At 33.0% G+C, this 16193-nt stretch overlaps 1 protein-coding gene across 5 annotated transcripts in view; it reads right to left on the reverse strand.

Moving 5' to 3' along the window:
- Positions 1-16193, reverse strand: part of LOC113391485 (AF4/FMR2 family member lilli) — a 217213-nt gene that overhangs the window by 45135 nt on the left and 155885 nt on the right. The gene's annotated exons all lie outside the window — the stretch shown is intronic.

The following is a 16193-nucleotide window of genomic DNA, read 5'->3' on the forward strand; positions in this document are numbered from 1 at the left end:
ATCATTTCATTGGCAGCGGTCGTCCAACTATTTTGACGTGATTCCTAAATTGAAAATACGTATTTCGTCGATTGATATTTTTTTAAATATGTTTTTCATCCAGCTCAATTAGTTTCATTCGTCTGCAGGTTTTCGGAGAGTCAATTTAAATAGGATAACATAACACGACAACGCCCGTAACATTTTAAAACGTGAAAAGCAAATTCATAAAACTCTCAAAAAATTAAAATTTACAAATGTTTATATTTATATGAACACATAAAACACTTTAAATCTTGTGAATACTGCTTAGCTCCCCAAGGGGCGGGCCTCCCGTCTGAGGGGAATCTCGGCTAGGTGTCTAGCTGGTTTATGGAGATTGCTAACAGGACAAAGGAGCTCGAAGTATGGGCACAGACTTTATACATTACTCGCATTAATACTTATCCCACCTTTGATTTGATAGCTGATTGTCGGTTTCAGAGTTTATATTCATTACAAGATGTGGTGCGCGGTTTCATTAGACTTAGGATTTGATTACGCTAGTTTCATACTATCTTTTAATACTCTCCTACAGTTTACCAGATCGGTTGACATTTATGGTTAGTAGTTAGTTGAGTATATCGCTTATGAGGGTCTTAACGCGATGTTACATAATCTTTAACCTTTCTCAATAGCTAGATTACCTAACGAAACTTTTTTTTTTAAATCGATATCGGTAGATCCTATCAACTTGTGAAAACAATTTTCAGCTTTAAAATTATAGTATAGATATACTCGTAGATTATAGTTGTAATACAAATAAAAGACTAATTTACACATATAATGTCCAATAATTAACAAATTTATCAGGGTTAACTAAAATTTAACAAACGCAAATAAATTTATTTTACAAAACAATATAAACGTAAACGTCCGAGTAATCAAGCTTATCTGGAATGAGAAACTCGAATCTCACCTCAGAACACGTGTAAGAAATGTCAGAATTGTGTCAGTGATATTTGACATTAACTATAGTAGTTATAAAATTCGTAGGATACACGTATCAAAATGGCGTATCACTGTAAGTCAATTGTCAACATTTCACGATTGACATACGAAGTGAATTCTTACAGAATCGCCCTGCTGATAGAGATGAGAATTCTTCAATGGCTACTAAAAGCCCTTGTTTTTCGGCCCACAGTGACCAGGGCGCGTCTTAATGTGATTCTAGTTAATATTTCATAATTAACTTATACGAAATGAAGACGATATATTACAGTCGGATTATATTAGTATTCATTATTATCTACGCAACCGAATGCTCGGAGGGAACGTCCGAGTAATTTAGCAGCAATTGCACGCATCTGAGGTTTAACACAGACATGCTATTTATCTAGACATGAACATAAACACCATCGGTATTGAATTACTGCGTAATATTGCTGTTGTATACATATTCAGTTCATTGTATATGTTTACAACAGCAATATTACGTTACATATACGAATATATATCTATAATGTTTATTAGCATCGATTTAAAAACCAGTGTAACTACAGGCACAAGGGACATAACATCTTAGCTGCCAAGCTCCTGTGATGTAAGGAATGGTTATTATTTCTTACGGCGTCAATGTCTATGGGAGGTGGTGACCACTTACCATCAGATGGCCCATTTGCGCCTCCGCCTACCAATTAAAACATTAATATGCTACGACATCTACTTATAAAAAAAATGAGTTTGCTGATGTATATGCTGGTTTTAAGTGTATCGAGCCGCAGTGAAAAGGTGACGTTATCTTAACACCTTCACATCAACGTGAAAGTTTTGCCCAACAGTGGAACATAAAGGGCGATACACAATAGTTTCTTAATGAGGTTATTCCATGTCATATTTTATACGCAATATCGTATAAAGTATCGATATATTTCACATAGTATTGCATGATCTTTATCTGATAATAAAAACGTGACAGAGAATTGCAGTATCCGTTCAATTACTCATGTACCACGCATCTGATTGGTCAATTTGCCGTTTTCTATTACTGGCTACTTACTTGCCACTAATGTATCCCGAGGGAGAAAGTACACTTATTCGCTACGTACATACGAGTACACATTCCACACCTACGCGTAACATTTATAAAACAAAGTACATTCAATTCCGTTTAAATTTAAATATATAATCAATTTTCAAGTTTAATGCATCTTCTTAAAGCAAGTGTTCAGGATTTGTTCGATTCCAATGCCTTCACAAAATATTTAACATGTTGCACATTGGCTTCACTAGATGGCGTTGGGATCGAGTTAAATCGCGATGATGTTTTGTTCACGGAAAAGTAGATGATTAATTTAGTTTTAATAAAATATGTCTTGTTCTGAAGTACGGTGTTTAAATATCCTAAGTTATACTGAGTTCGAGATATTCTCGTACGGAATTAGTACAGCAAGCAAATGTATTTTATTAAATATTATATTGTATGTAAATTGTAAAATATTGAATGAATAAAATACAATTTTATTAATTCGTTGACAAATAAAAATACATATATCGTAAATTTAATTATAACACCAAACATTATTTCTGAGTACCTGCTTATAAATAATGTACATAAAGTATTACTTATCATTCACTATCACTTATGAGAATTCATCGAGCCTTTGGAGCAACAAACCCAAGCTTTCGCATTAATATTATTCTAAAGTTATTATTATTTTAGACTATTTTACCGTACGTACGTTTACGGTAAGGTACGATTTCGATGTATACTTGCCAAAATATCAGTTAAAATCATGCAAGTCCAACAAAAGGAAACGTACAAATATATCAAATAATAACTTGTCTAAATGCGTAAGTACGATTATTTGCGTGTACTAAAGCAAGTACGAATACGTGTCGCTGCTCCCTAACAGGGTGGGATCATAATATAGAAATGAACAGGCCATAACTGAATCTCATTTCGCGATCAAACGACGTCTTAGAGCGTGATCACACGGGAAAATATTATTACTACGTATAAAATATGATCACGACGTGAATGAAATAAGAATGAAACTCGATGGGTCTCATCGAGCGATGTTTACATGTAGGTCGAGGAGTTTCTCGCAATATTAAAATCTTTAATTAATTAAAGTCGAGTCCCGTAAACCGCACTCATCGAAAAGAAGCTCCTTTACTATTAACTAGAAGGAATTGTTACGATACTCAACCGTTTTGTCCGTAGAACACGAGATGAATTATTTTAAACATGAGTTTTAACACATAAAATATACAATCATGGCTTATAAGCCCATGGTTCATTTTTTTTTTATTAATGGCAGGTACGACTGGGCCACCTGATGGAGTGTGGTCACATGCACATTGGAGCAGTAAGTATTAACCATTCCGTACATCGGCAATACGCCGCCAATCTTGAGAACTAATAAGGTATGTCTCTTGTGCCTGTTACACTTGCTTACGTTTGTTACTTAAATAAATAAATTAGTTACTTATCCTATTCGTGCTCTCCAGAATTTATGTCATAAAAAGTATCCTAAAAGCGAGTCTTCATTTATTATCATGGTTTCAAACCATAGTGAAAGGCTAAATTAAATAACACGCTTATATATTTATTACGTAATTTACAAAATAAATTATTTGATTTTTTCAAACAACACAACAACAATCTTTTGTTTAACAGTAAACATTATGGATGATGATAATCTTTCTCAAGTTAAAAGTTTATTCTCCTGCTAATAGATATTCACTGACTGTTACCTCTTTAAATGTGTTCTAGTTGTTAATATAATAATTTATCTTGCAATCGAAGGGAAACGTCATGAGGTAAATGCTACATGCTTCGAATGGAACATGTAAATATAGTAGTTACTTTGAGCTACATGTATACTAAGCCGCAGTGAGGAAGCATGATGGAATCATCCGAAAACCTTCTCATTAGGAAGGACAAAGCCTAGCTTTCCATTAACGGACCTAATACACACGAGCAGTCATTCACTGGTGACTTTTGCAAATTATTTTCAGCAACAAAAGCAAGAAGTGCGCTGCGCAAGCGGTAAGTTGCGTATACGCATATTGCGCAGTACCGATTACGTAAATTGACAATTATTGTTATTTATTACAAACAGCCCAGCTGAAGGCCGGTCGACTTAAATTTCCCACTCCATATAACATCGCTGATGAATAACTGTTAACAGTTCAATGTCATTTTTAAAAAGTTATTCACGTCGCATTAACGCGATCCGATCACCTTTATTGGATTTACTGAACAAAGAGGAGCCTTGCGATAATTGTTTCGTATCCAACTCGGACGGACGGTAATCGATTTAAAAACAAAACTTAACTCCTTTTAATGATTAATTATTATTGAACCTGCTTACTCGACATTGTTGAATTTAGTTCTAAATATAATAAAAAATAACTAATTCCCTCCACTTCAATGTTACAGTAATATAAATAAAGTATTTACAAAATAATAAAACGCATTTACGTTGCCGATGGATTTTTATGACTTGTTTTCACACTAGTAAGTAGCAGCTTGTGAACTTCCCGCTGCTGGGCTAGGTCCTCTCTCCTTTTAAAGAGGTCTAGAGCCTGTAACACTACACTGCTAAATTGCGGTACGATGTCAAGAAAACTATATTAATAATACCGCGAGATAGACAAATTCTACAGTTTAACTTTTTGTTTGACTATTCGCTTATTAAATAGAGAATTTCATAGTATAAGTTTATAAATTACAATTCAAAGGTGGACGAAGGCTATATAGTTTGTATATAATTTAAAAATCTCAAAATAAATTATATAAATATAATACTACGACAAATACCTACAATCAAACTCGACAAGAACAAACGAGTTACCGTGAAAATATTCTCACAGTTTTTAAGACATTTGTACGTAGGTGTGAAATAATTCACATCACATACGTTTTTCATAGTACCCAATCGTCGAAACCTTTTCTAGAACATAATATTCAAATATCAAACTAAAGAAATCTCGTTGGGAGATATAAAACGTATGTAGGCGACATCTCTAGAGATAGCTTCTTTGAACGTAACATAGTGCGTAATAAATTCCATTTCGATACTTTATTATCGAATCGGAGCGCTCGTAAATATAAGTGCAATAGTTCCACGGACTTTCAGTTGAAATATTGCAGGGTCAAAGTGGTATAAAAACTTATTATCAAATATTCGTAGAAAAAAATAATACTAATATTACAAATGCGAAATTAACTGCGTCTGTTTTTGTGTCTTTAACGGCCAAACCACGGAATCGAATTTGATTAAATTTGGAATGAAGCAAACTTTAACTCTAAGGAGTCCTTCCTTAGAGTTCAATTTTGCTTTATATGCTACTTTCTACGTCTAATACCCGATGACAAACTCTTAAAATCACAATGACAAATTAAACACATGAAAATTCAATGGTGCGTGCCTGGGTTTGAACCGGCAATTATCGATAAAAGTTCACGTGTAGTAACAGGGCTATCTCGGCGTAAAACATTTCATATAAGGACAATTGTTGGATTTATTACAGTTAAGGTTTTCCCTGTTATAAAAATACAAATGATCTCGGTAAGTCTTTGTTGGGCATTTCCCGTCATCATTTCTCTGTAATTATCGTCTTCATTCCATATAAAATATTACAAAATATTAAGCTGAATCACTTAATACAAAATATTGCCTGATTAATGACATAATTTGATCATTTAAAAGTTAATAACTCAACGATGTGCACGTCGCGTTGTTAAAGTTGCAGATTTAATACCGACCGTTGCTAGTATTCCTTTTTTTTAAATTTACAATATAAATACTACTTGTATTTTTGTTAAGGTATATTTGAAGTAAAAGAAAGGGCCACCTAACCGTAGGTGGTCCACAACCTCTAGATATTAGCATTGAAAGAGACATTAGATTTACATTGTGAATGCGTCTCTGACCATGGTATCGAAGCATTGTGAATCATTGCAGTTGGGTGGCTGAATAACTCTTAAAAGCTGGTCGTGCCAACAACCAAATGGACCTGGCTCACACTGAACTCATTAAATCGCGTGTATATATATAACAAAAAATACATTTGTTAGCAGATTTTTTGTGCCGAACTGATCGGGGCCAGTGGCTTAAACCCGCAAATCTGAATAACATAAATGGTCGTAAGGATTCCTACACGTGTTGGTTATAAGTCTGACACATAATATGAATCCATCAGCCCGTATTGAAGCGGCGTGATGAAATATGTTCCAAATCTTCTAATCAAAAATAAGAGGAGGCCTTTACCAAGCAGTGTGACATATTCAGGTTGTTGCGATACTTTTAGAGTAAGTGTTTGTATAACCGCCTCTTTCATACAGTACTGGTTGATGTTTATGGTTAAGGCTCGTCCTTAGGGTCGTAGCGCGATATGATATTGCCCATAACATTCCATATAAACGGATGATCTAATTCAAGAATGATTCAAATCGGAAACGTAGTTCTTTATAATAACGCATTTATTGAAATACATTTAATCTTGAATCTGAGACTATAGTACCACAGCCCATATAAATTAGCGCTGTATGAAATATTAACCTTAGGTCGCGAATAAACCTCAAGCCTTAGGAATCAAACTAAGATGTAGTCTTGTAGCCAGTGACACTGGCTCACTCACTATTTAAACCGGAACAAAACAATACTAACCATTGCTGTTTGGTGTTAGACTATGTGTGGGTGGTTACCAAGACGGGCTTGCACAAAGTCCTAAAACCAAGCGATAAGTCATACTGTTATGTTGTACATATATTGGTTTTTTTTTTATTTCAGTTAATATTAAAACCTACGTATTAAATAAACAAAAGAATAATTTTTTGGCTTACAAATGACGTTTACCCGTGTTTAGTTAAACTCTGATTTATGTCTTTCATCATTGATTTGACATTCAAAAAAAAGAAGACAGCATCGGTCAACTAATCATCACTTACACAACATTTAGGTAAAATCGTATATTATATGCGAATTTACACGCAAAACTTATTTGTAGCATAAAAACCCGCCATCTCCCATTTTACCCGAAGGGTAAAATAAAAAAAAATTGTCCTTGTCTTTCACCGGGACTTTCCCGAAATCGGTTCACCGGTTTAAGCGTCAAGAAATAACAGACAAAATTACATTCTCATTTATAATGTTAGTATATAGAAGTACAGATTACAGTACAACTGTCAAATGTCATATAAAACGTCACCTCATTCGAATATACGTTGCACTTGAATCGAATAGCAATGAAATGATTATATACGACTAGATCATATCCCAGATGCACTCGTCGCGATTGCTTCGCTTCCCGAACAATGGCGATTTACTCTTGAAAGTATTGGAACTACATCGATATTAGATAAGTCGGGGAGCCTGTTGCATTCGCAGACTTCAAGATTAGATGCTGCATAAAGGAACTTTTATTTAACTTTGAGAGTATTCCACGATATAATTCTTTAAGTATGATTTAATTTTATTCCTTTATTTATATTCGGCATTTTTATTTCAATTTAAATATTTTTTACAAAATCTGAATATAGATACGGATATAATTCAGAAATATATATTTTTTAATACTTTTATATCTAAGGTAGGTGGTACTCTGGCATAAACTTATAGACTTAGTAGGTATTTATTCTAGAATATGTTTTTGACGTCATTTTTGTAATGAGCGATATTCTTTTTTACATAGTTAAACTTAAATACCAACATCGTATCCTTTTACACAAATTATATGCTCAATAAAACCGATAAGAGCCCGCAAATTTATTTTTAAGACGTTAAACCACAAACAACACTCAAAAAGAGTTAAAAAAAAAGGAATAAATCTTATTTGCGATACATTAAAAAGTGATCAGTTGGCACTATTCAGGGTGGCATCACGTAGGGTTGCCAACGCTTGCTAATAAGCACACGCATTAAAAAAAAAGCCTGCGTGTTATGTCCGCCATGTGAAATTATAAAAATATATGAAATATACTTTCACTCTGTTCTACAGCCGATCAGTATAATTTAATACTTTACATTGCTGTTTTGGTGTGAAGTTTGAGTGAGTTCGAGCATATTAGTTCACATGGCTGGTGGGACGTTCACGGAGTATAACCACTTCTTACAGAGCCAATCCAAAGACGGAGTTCACCTACTTATTATATTTCTTTTACCTCTGCAGACGTTTGGTCCGAGTCTTTAGAATATCATTCTATTATTTCATCAAGGGTAATGTAGTTTTATGTTCCAGGCAGCATCCCAACTAAAATTTCAAGATTATAATTTTTGTTTAACTTTATTTTTCTTATTATGCGTTCCTTGTGTAATTGTCTTGGTTTAAAAAGAAAACTGTTGCAAAAACATAGTCAAATTCTAATTTTTATCATATTAAGACTTTTTTTCGACATAAAACTCTTGTTTTATATACGGGCTATTAGTTCTGATCATGAAACTAACTGAAAGACTACAATCGTAATTACTTTTCTAGATCATTATATTACTAAAAACAGCTGATTGCGACAGTTAAATAATAAACGTAGTTACGTCTCAAAATTTAACAATTTTTCATTTTTTAAGTCTTTTTTTAATCGGCATCCCTTGTCTTTCTTTGTATGTATACGAGTGAGATGAAACAATGCCTGACTCCTGGCCAATGACACGCGCACCTGCGGCCGTTGACACATGCGCAAGCGCACCGCCGCCGCATCGGGCCCGTGCGCTTTTTCATTATCACCCTTAAAGTCATTATTATCGATTTGCTTTTTTTATGACATTAACTTAACATTCGTTCATTCTTAAGGTATTAAATTAAGTTATAATATGATAAGGTTTCGTTTTCGTTGATATTTTTTTTATATAATTAAAAGCGGATTATATCAAAGTACATTTAACGTATTAAAATTTAACAAAACAGGTAAACACTTTAATTAATTATAAACTTTTAAAGTATTCATATATGTATGTACAATCTCACAGTACAGATTTTATCAATTATATCTGGAATTAAAACGTCCTTAAAAGAATATTTTGTACATTTTCAAGAAAAATACATAAAGATAATTTTTTACAACTTAAGTGAAGTTTAATTAATAAACTTCCCACAAACATTCATTTCAAATGTATGATAAAACCACTTTATGATCGAACATCACGCAATAATTGCGATCGCTTTTAAAACTACGTCACTTGTGTAAAGTAGTTAAAAAATATTCTGAAAAATCTTTAATCACCTCACACAGATTTCGATCACGTCACAATCATTATTTAAACAAATGTAATAATATCGGACTGTACTATTTAATAATGAGATTACATTATGTAATACGAGAGTTCAATAAAGGTTAAAATCAAGCGATCAAGATAGAGTTATTTAACTTCGAACCGCAATCCGCAAGGATTCGTCTATTTAAACAAATGTAATAATTTCGGACTGTACTATTTAATAATGAGATTACATCATGTAATACGAGAGTTCAATAAAGGTTGAAATCAAGCGAGCAAGATAGAGTTATTTAACTTCGAACCGCAGTCCGCAAGGATTCGTCTACATGCGATCCCTAATATCAAAACCCAAACGGTACAATCAATATAATTAAAGGTCTGTAGCAGATCCAACTTAGTCATATTTGTGTTAATCTCGCGGTCGACGGTTAACAAAGGAAATCATTATAAGGAAAGCTGTATAGTATATCCAATCATTGGTGTATCGTATAATTACCTAGTAAGGATAAATTCATATATCCAATTCTTAAGCCGAGATGAATGCGTGCATCTTAACCGATGATGCGGGTCCAAATCCAGGCAAATACTGAATTTTAATGTGAAATCACCAAAACTTGTCATTTATCTCGTGTTCTGCTATAAACGAAAACATCGTGTCTCTAATTTAAAAAAAAATCTGCCACATTTGTATCTACCAACACACGGGGGAGCAGCCTGGTAGAATAATCTCGAAAAGTTATTCTTTTAAAGAGAAGAGACGTTATATTTTGACTTATATATATATTTGATATATGAAAGTTCTGAATAAATCAGTTAATAAAACCATCTCATATAATTTTTAAAATGGTAAATAATGAAACAACCATTCTTAAACGCAGACATTTCATTTTTAATTCGAACGTGTACTTAATAATTCAAACCGAGAAGTCTTGTAATTCGAACGCTTATTACTGAGATCGAGAATGAGATAAACTTTCCAGACATTTCTAGAAACATCTGTAGTAACACTTAGCTATTATGAAATTGGTTTATTCCACTTGTACCTGCGACAGTAGAACCGAATTTCAATGTCGCGTGCTAATTACATAAAGGTCCATTCTGACGAGTACAGCCAAAACAAATCATAAAAGGAATGCGAGGCACGTTTTTTTTTTTGTTGTTTAACAAGGTCGTAGGTATCAATCGCGAACATAAGGAGGTCAATGCGAGCTCAGATGTCGAGGTTTTCCCTTCGTTGAGGAAGAATATCGTGTACGATGAATGCACAATGTATGGTTTAATAAAATTGTTTGAACGAAAGAAACACAATATGAATGTATCCTAACTTAAAAATGCAAAAGTGGATTTGTTACGCTTGTTACATGCACGTTGATAAAGGGGTATAGAAAAAGACATAGGATTCCTAACACGTACCCCCTCCGCCCTCAAAATCCGCCGAATCCACTTGTGGAAACTAATAGAAAATACAAAGATATCATTTATATATTAATCGTCCCTATCCGTTATTAAATGATCGACTTATGTTGTTATCTTTCAGGTAAATCTATATATTGACTGAAACTTCCTTTGTATGATATCCATTGTATGTATGTAGGATCAACCAACACAAGCTCACAGAGTATTTTTATCTTTTTATAGATATTTATTTTTATCTATGTATAAAATAGTCATTGTTATTATACTATCACTTGCATGCTAAATGAATCATTAATTTTCACCTTGTAGGTCCATAATTCTATAATTCGAAACACACAAAGGATTCTATTACACCGTATACAGAATGTTGATTCAGGGTCACAAAGGCTATAACGTTTCATATAAAAGCTGTACCGACGCACATAATACCTATAAACTTCCTGAATTCAGCCGCATTCCCAAAGGGGTGGTAAAAATGGAAGGAGGTAACTACGAGTGGGTTCACGAGCACCAAATGGAACAAAACAAATCACATTAAACTTAATTGTGACTGGAACTTCAAATGCAACGCCGAGTTAACTCGTGTAACGTTATTAGTGAAAGTATAAATTAAGAACTCATTAAATTTAATATTAAAGTAATTGCTTGTAAATGTCCCACAGCTGGCCTAAGGCTCTAAACCTAAACGATCACGAGATGGACTGTAAGCACAAATTAAGCACATTAAAATTCAGTTATGCTTGTCGGGATTTGAACCCGTAATCGTCAGTTAAGATGCACTCGTTTTAACTACTGGGTCATCTCGACTTAAGAATTGATTATATGAATTCGTTCCTCAATAATTGCACACAAAAAATACATGAGATGAATATTACAATTTAACGTTCATAAGAGAAACAGTATACGGATTTTAATATGGATAGAACACATTTAAATTTAATATGTATTCAAAATCTGCAACAAGCATAATTTTGATAAGCTTGACTTGCCAGTCATAATGTAAATGTTAACAGATAAGAATATAGCTGTAATGAACATATTTTTTTTTATTATCTCTTATGAAATTCATAAAATTGTTGCATAATCAGATATACTTAGCGCGGAAAGCCGATTTTATAGTGCGTGAGTGAGCATGCAAACACAGGAGCAATCTACTACCTCAGTCTTTTATCAGATCAGACAGGCCAGGCTGTTAGTGCTTGAGAAATGAGAATATACTATAATCAAGTATATCATCAATTTACAGTATTATATTGAATGTCCAAAACGGTAAGAAATTGACAATAAAATTCAACTTTCTATAAACCTACTATATCTCAGGATCTGTAGACTAATACACTAACCACGTGACCAACGGGGCAATTTTATGAACAATACAAAAAAAAAACTGCTTCGATTAATTAAAAAAAATACATGACTTAAAATGTCTGTCCGCTCAGTGGTCAGTTAAAAACTTTTTCATAACCGAATGGATCGCAGGGACGGGAGGGAGGCATTTTGTATGCAGACGATCGTTCACAGTGCAACTGGTATATAAAGTTATACATTATAGTTGTTATAAGATTGATTTTATATACACAGACGTATGTGTATGTATGTACGTATAACATTGATCCAGTTAATCTTTATAATATGTCATTGCGCTAAATCTTATTTTTAATTATTTATTTTACATATTAAACACTATTTAAATATCTAAAACGATTAATTTGCAACTTATATATCTCATACCCGATATAATTCACAACTTCAACTACATTTGTTTATTTTAACAACGATAATACGCAAATACATGTAACTTTGCGATTACGTTAAAAATTCAGAAGAACTCGTATCAAATAGGACGTATTGCAAAATACAACAACTTAGAATACAATACGACATTAAGCGCATAAATAACAATGAGATTTTCGTATCGACGGTTTTGATATTTATGTGTCGTCGGTAAACGCCGGCCACGTCGGACGAGAATTTCTATGCAACACTGATTTATTTTTCAAATTGAAATATTACCGCTCTCAATGTTGAAGAGCCGAGATGAAACAGTGGATAAATTGAGGGGATCTTGAACGGCGATCACGAGTTCAAATCCAACCTAACCTAACTGTTCTGCCTCATTTGTATTCCGCAATGCAGAGCTTAATAGAATAATCTGTATGCCTTCGCTTCTCAAGATGGGAGGAGATTTTTAACCAGAAGTGAATCTATATGATATACATTTAAATACATACAAGCAAAACTTATTGTATATATAATCAAAATATGTTACGTAGGATAGGATTAAACGGTAATTGAAGTAATGAATATGTCTTCTATCTAACCCGTAGATTAATACTGTCCAAAACCCATAGTGAATTGAACGAATGGGAATGAACGATGAATGATTGAGCGATTCGTTTGGCGATCGTTCTTTCATTTGTGTTAATGGAATTGCTTGTCGAGCCGATCTTATCGATTCGTATTGTAATTTAGAATCGTTGTGCGTAATTATTTTAATGATCCAGCATTAGTTTATTATTTCATAATAAATTTCTATTTGATAATTATTTTGTCAAAATCAAATACACAACATTACATACATCCACAGTATGTCCTTCTACTATATAAATGTGAAAGTTTATACGTTGGAATGTCTTACATCACACACAAAAGGCTAGGCAGGTTTGGATGAAATTTGTATTGGAGTTAGATATATGATAATTGATTAATATCACGTCAACATCTCTAACTAGTTCTAATATTTTATAATAAAATACATTTTTAATAAACATTATTACAATTATTCAAATCAGCGAAAGTATGAACCGAGGTGGCTTAGCGGATATAACATGTGTATCGCTACCGAAGATTGTGGATTCAAATCTTAACATGTTTTTTTTTTAATCCTAGATTATCCCACGCCCGCACATTTCCATAGTGGTAATAAGTAAATAAATAAAGTGAGTCCAACCTTGAGACACGGGTTATCACAATATATAAATCGTTTATATAACTATTTAAGTATTAATCATTAGTGAACATACGCAGCGACCGCTCATAAAAGGAATTAAAAAGTTCTTAATATCTCGAAAAATTATATATATTCACAATACTGTCATAAATAAAAAGTCTATCATTCTATTAAATAGGCTTTATAAATGTTTAGAATGTTTAACACGTCGCACGTAAACTTTTTTATTGTAATTATAACAAATTGAGTCGCGTATATAATACTTTAAAACGCCCGTTCATAAAATGATTTTAAGACGTAATTCACACCGAACGATCACGTTTATAGTAGGCGTACAAATTAACAGTATTAATATTACCGGTAAATTTGAATTACTTTTTAAACGTAGAACTAGACGAATATGAGAAAAAACACCAATACAAAATAAAAAAATAAAAAAATACAAAAATACAAAATAAAATAAAAGAATACCAACAATAAAGTACCATTTTACCTAAACTAATAAAATTATTATCGCAAAAGTCACAATATCCGATACATTACCTCGTAGTTTAACTTAACGAATGCAAACGTTGGAATATCACTCTTGTTTTTTGTGTGAAAGTACGAATAGACCGACGCGAAGCGTTGATTGGTCAATTGGCGTGCGTACGCGTGCATTTTGCATGTGTTCGTGCCGTTTTCATTGGTTGTGTATGCGAACGAGTGCGTACGCACCGAGTGTTTATGTGTCTGTGAGAGTTGGTTGTGTGTAATGCAGTGGCTAATTCCGTTAACGACCTCGCCCGTCGTATGTTCATTACAAACCCTCTGCTGATGATAAATGATTCGTGGTAGGGCACGCATCGGTTTTCCAGTACTTGGAATGTCCGATTCTTGGATGTACGAGCGAATTTTTTCAAAGAATATATCCACGTACAAATTTGAAATAACATTGTATTGCCAACCATTTATCTAAGGAATATTTTTATTGGTTTTTATTTTTATATTTTAATTATTAAATTTAATTATTTAAAAATCTTTAAAGGGATAGGAACTATAAAAAGACAACAATAAATGTCTGCAAACGTCACTGCTATGATATCACAACATTGTATTGAAAAAACCTTTGATATTTTACGACACATTAATTGAATCTCAGATGCGGTATAAGTTTTAAATGTGGGTATATTCCGTAAACCGGCTTAGCGAATGGCTCGATCCATTCAGGGATAAAGAGATTATTGGATACCATAACGGCAAGTAAAAACAGATTACGCTTCAAATATACCCACGGTAAATATTTACCGGGGAATTGAATGTCAAAATGTTTATTTAAAAACGTTTTCAATTGATTTACCGATTATTATTGGTTGTTTAAATGTATCAAACAAACTACTCGCCGCGGCTTCGCACGAATTCAATTTATTAATAAAGAGAATGATATAATATAAAATATAATTCATTCCTTCATCGTTAGTTTCAGAGATTACACCCTACATAAAAACAAACAAATTTAACCTCTTCGTAATATTAGTATAGAAAACTAGCTGAAATTTACATTTGGGTTAGTTAAATTCCGCTAAAGATGTTTTTAGTTAATAATTTAAAAAATATTACTTTGTCTTATTTTACCATCAAATCGACTTATCTGGTAAATTTTAGTCTAACGATCTCCCCGCAGTTTGAGAGTAATTGAGTAACAAATATACAAACTAAAGTTTCAAGTGTTTCGCTAACGTAGTTGTGCAGCGTGGAGAGACTACTTCTGCACTTGCCCAGCAGTGGGATATTAACGAGCTTCACATTTTAAATTTATTAGTGAAATAATATATTAAAAGTGTTAACTTACTTCTACTTATCTTACTGAAGATTTTTTCATTTAAATTTAATATGTCGTTAATACTAATTCAACATTAAAATCGCGATTCTATATCCATATACCCCATAGTAGTAATTTTAAATATCAATCAACTAATTTTAAAATCCAATTATAACTATTGAAAACGCAAAGAGATTTTATACTTCATAATTTGACCTCTCAACATATTTTCCGGTATCGCGATACAAATGGATGAAAAATATGGCATAAAATTTAATCCGCAAACGTTATCGACAAAATGAAATGTACACTCAAAACTTTTCATCTTCTGTCTTTTGATATTCAATATCGCTGGTGCAGAATTTTCAGTTACTTGCAGATGCTCCATATTATTACAACACAAGAAGACATCTGTTCGTTTGTTTACGAAAGCAAAAGCGTCAGTTTGCAATGTTTTACTTAGAAATTAAATGTATGTATATTTAACATTGACAGTTTTAATTATACGATGACTATATTACACTTAAGACTTTATTAATCCGTGTGGTTCTGACTGAATAGCATCCGATTCAATCTCAACACCCACGCCTGGATCATATGAATCGACTATAGGATACTGTTGCAGTCAGCGCTTCGCTTCTCGAAAAACTTTATACCGGTAACCAAATCAACAAAAGCATTCCCAAAGCTGGTTGGTATTAGTCTGCCATAACATCTTTCTCCCTCACTCTTTCTGATAAGGATATATAAAATAGTGCGCCGTTTCAACTAAATCGGATAAGAAGACAAGACTGATAATGTAGGCCATATAATTCTAACCCGATTAGAACACAACTGGACCTAAGTT

The sequence above is a fragment of the Vanessa tameamea genome, chromosome 22 (genome assembly GCF_037043105.1).
Source record: "Vanessa tameamea isolate UH-Manoa-2023 chromosome 22, ilVanTame1 primary haplotype, whole genome shotgun sequence".
Lineage (NCBI taxonomy): Eukaryota > Metazoa > Arthropoda > Insecta > Lepidoptera > Nymphalidae > Vanessa > Vanessa tameamea.